This window comes from Teleopsis dalmanni, unplaced genomic scaffold (assembly GCF_002237135.1).
Source record: "Teleopsis dalmanni isolate 2A unplaced genomic scaffold, ASM223713v2 unscaffolded_contig_1805, whole genome shotgun sequence".
NCBI classification, from domain to species: Eukaryota; Metazoa; Arthropoda; class Insecta; order Diptera; family Diopsidae; genus Teleopsis; species Teleopsis dalmanni.
Window position 1 is genome coordinate 4,342 of NW_024033187.1, and position 3,970 is coordinate 8,311.

General features: G+C 32.0%; 1 long non-coding RNA gene across 6 annotated transcripts; it reads right to left on the reverse strand.

The window, feature by feature from the left end:
• Window positions 1-2,491: 2,491 nt before the first annotated feature.
• On the reverse strand, window positions 2,492-3,969 carry LOC119664348. 6 transcript variants are annotated; one of them, XR_005251176.1, is made up of 3 exons: window positions 3,926-3,969; window positions 3,333-3,806; window positions 2,492-3,270 (listed from the first exon to the last, which is right to left on the reverse strand). It is a non-coding gene; the product is annotated as an uncharacterized LOC119664348 (long non-coding RNA). The 6 variants fall into 6 exon arrangements; XR_005251181.1 differs by having other exon boundaries at window positions 3,333-3,571; window positions 3,926-3,967; XR_005251177.1 differs by having other exon boundaries at window positions 3,333-3,825; window positions 3,926-3,960.
• Between the last annotated feature and the right edge of the window lies 1 nt (window position 3,970).

Consider the following 3,970-nt stretch of genomic DNA (forward strand, 5'->3'; position numbering starts at 1 on the left):
CTATTAAAACTTAAAAGTTCTTGTTTGAAATTGAAATATATTTTGTATTACATTTTAAAACGGACGTTTTTTAGTAAAATTTGAAAGTGGCTTCGTTTAGTCTTTTAAAAAACGATATATACATAGTTCAAATAGTTCGGAAACATTTGTAGCCGATATTTATTTCAAGAAGTTTTAGTTTCGGTTCGGTTTATAACATGAAGTTGATATTTACATTTTGTTTTTACCGTGAAAACAAATTCTTTTGAATTTCTAATATTCTTAGTGTTGCATGTCACGTTGATATAAAGTAATGTATACCACACGTTTGCCTGAGTTTTCCATACGATCGCGTTTCGGATTGCCAAAATGTATCCTTTTATTGGCTTTTGTTGGCCCTCCTGATTCGAATTTCGAGTTGTTGCCCAGAAGCGTAAAATCGTCTTTTATCATCTACTTCTACTCGTATGATATCCATGATATCCTCGCTTCTAGATCAATTCCAGTAACTTAGACACTTGGAAAACACCTCTAAATCCGCTATCACTAATTGTAAAAGCTCAATACTCAATAACAAGCACACGGATCAGATCAGTCGTTCCATTCTATGGATCAGAATCTTAATGCAAAATTGACATTAGATTAAAGTGAAATATTACAAGTTCTTGTATAATTAATTCGATAAAAATTATATTATAAGGAATAATATCTATAATAAGGAAATAGAAATAAGATTTTCGAAGGAGTTTTCATTTGATTTACGTCAGTTTCTATAAACGTTTTCTATACAGCAAATCTAGACCTATGTGTACCAACTAAGCAACATAGTTAACATATATTACAGCAAACATTAAATATTTTTTGTGTATAGAAGATTATACTTTGAAACCACTTCAAAGTTATAGCACCTATTTTCGTAAACAGTGCCCTAGCTAGTTTCAAAACCCTATTTTTTGATATATATACGAATTAATTTGATATATGACACTATGGCACTGGCAGTTTTTAATTTGTCAGAGTTTTAGCAATAATTTAGAGAGAGAAATAATATTAGTCCTAGTTAGAACGTAACGTAACGATACTGTTTAAGAACTAATATAAGATATTCGCTGATGCAGACAATTTTTATTAGTACTTAAAGAATCAATATTATTATTATTATTTGATTCGTGTATTTACAATGTATTTATTTACAATACATTGGGTAAAGACATCGCTCTTAGTAAAATCATAGGGTGGAGACGCAGTTTTTCCATACTTATCTGTCAAGAGCCTTCTGCCGAATTTCGTTTTGTAAACCAGACTGCCGATGTTCAGCGTTGATAGAGCGCATCTAGGTGACTCGTGGGCGGCCAGGCCTACGTGAACCTTGTGGGATCCACTCAAAGGCTATTTTCACAATGACGGTGTCTTTCCAGATTGCGTGTCCAATCCAACGCCACTTCTGGCTTTTAACCTCGAATTCTATTGGTACATTTTTGGATATGGTAAGAAGTTCAGTGTTTGAAATTAACCGTGACTAGGAAATTTTAATTATAATTATATAATTTGTCGGATGCGTTCTGTGACTTTCCAAAGAGAACTGTTGATTTGGTACTAGTGTTAAAGATTTTAATCGTAGTGCGTCGCGAGATAAAGTTCGAGGACTAGATTTTCTTCGTTTTGAAAAATGTATGACTGGCTTTACTAATGCGAGTTAAAATATCCTCGTCGGTCCCTTCTTCCTTTGTATTAATACTGCCAAGGTAGTAGAAACTATCAACCTCGGCGATTACTCTTGAGCTGTTGTGTACTTCTACATCGAGCGGTGGGATGTAGGTAGTTTCAAGACGCATTAACTTGATTTTGTTGTAGATTATTTTAAACTTATTTTATTTGTGTTTACTTTTGATATCTTGTACGGAGTGAGACAAGAAGCAGATCTCTTCGGCATAATCCAAATCATAAAGTTTTAGAATTGGACGCCAAGTAATACCGGCAGAGAGAAGAGCAGCGAAATCACAAAAAGCAAATATAGTGGGGATCGTCTCTCCGTGGATTATTCTGTGATAACGCGAAGTGAGTTGATGTGATCTACGCATGATAGATTTGGGCGAAAACCATTCTGTTCACGTTGTAGGACCGAGTTAAGGAAAGGGTCTTCGCGGCTAAGAATGATGGCTGTTATAACTTTCACGATAGTATTTCACAGTGTTCTGCCCCTCGAAGAACTATGTTACATAGTTATAGGTCGCTTTTGTTCGGGTGCTTGATAATGCTTGATTAATTTTTCCAATAAATGCTTGTAGTACGAGTAATCTAATAACGTCCAGAAATACTTAAAATGTTCATTATTTCTGAAATCTTATGGTAACATATTGACTATTCAACTACCCCAATTTTCGTTTGTGATTGCAAAGACCTATTTAACACTTCTGGATTCAACCAAATAAAATTTATGTTTTTGTATCCACACAATGAAAAATGAACTAAGCTTAATAATAATTACAGTACCAAATATTTTTATTTACAAAACATATTTTTTTGTTGCTTAAGACTAATTTAATTATAATATAAAATTGATTATAAAATTCAATAAAGTTGAGTGTTAAGGTCCTTTCCAAATTAAAATACTTGCAAGATTTTAAAGAAATTTAAAAGCCAGTAACTCATTTTTAAATATTTGAAGAACGTTGACGATACTGGGCTTACCACTTTCGTCACTTTTCCGGTTTTCATACATTTTGTAAGTTTCTCTTTAATGGCTTTTGTTGGACTATGGCGCCAGTGCCATATAGCAAATATCAAGCCAAACAAAGATAGTGTAATATTCAGTTCCATATTACATTTGTGTGACGAAAAATTCATCTTGTAAATACTAAGACGTTGAATTTTTTACTGGCACCGTCGAATTTTACAAACTTTTAAAAGAAAAGTTCTTTGTAATAAATTTCTGGACTTCTGCCTAACAACTTTGTCTTACCATTATACGCAAGTCAAACATTTCTAGTAGATTTCTAAGAACAGCAGCATTCCCAACTTTAACCTTAAAGTAGAAGTAAATGTTCTGACATTACAGATCCCCAAATATATTTGAATATATTATATGGTCTTTAAAATAGACATGATGACCTGATAATCTCCAGAACTATCTATCTTACAGATTAGGTTGTTTAAATATACCTTATTTCTTCTTTAACTTCACAAATTTGTTGCATTTTACGTTGGAAAAAGAGGATTGTTTTGATTTCAATCTTTTGAAGTCTGCAACAGTTTACACTCCACTAAAGGATTGGAAGAAATACATTAAACCTGTTGAAGACATCTTTTGTCTACATTTCTTCATTTAATTTTCTGAAGTATCTTCCACTTACCTGTCTTCATGTTCTACTACCAGTTCTCGAGCAGTCAGTAATATTGTAGTCATTAATACTCTGCGAACCTCATCGAAAAATATTTTGTGGAGATATCGCCATTTATAATTCCGATGTTTTGCTTTTTCTCACTTGTACTTGATTATTTTCACGATGACATCCATTAAACTGAAGTTTAATATGTTAATTTTTAGAAGTCCAAAGGTTATGAAACTTTTACTCATCAATTAGAATTGAACCTAAGTCAAAGTAGATATTCCATCAATTCATCAGTTCTTAGTGTTTCTGCATTCGATGGTGTCGAAATTTTGCGATAAAGCTACATTTAAGTTTTAATTAAAACTTAATTAATTTTTATAGCTCATATAATTAGTTTTTAGATTGCTTCAGGACTACACATAATTCGGAGAGTGTGTGGAAAAGTAAGTGAATATTCTCCGAAATAATTTTATTATAAATCCTTTTAGTCCATATCTATATATATCAATTAGATCTATGGCTTATTTACTTGAGTCAGTTGTTTACAGTTGTGTTAAGTATTATTAAAGTCTTGACTAATATATAATATCTGTGATAATTTTTGTGTAACTTACCAGTATCAGAATCATTTTATGGATAAACTTTTGTAAGTCTTACAA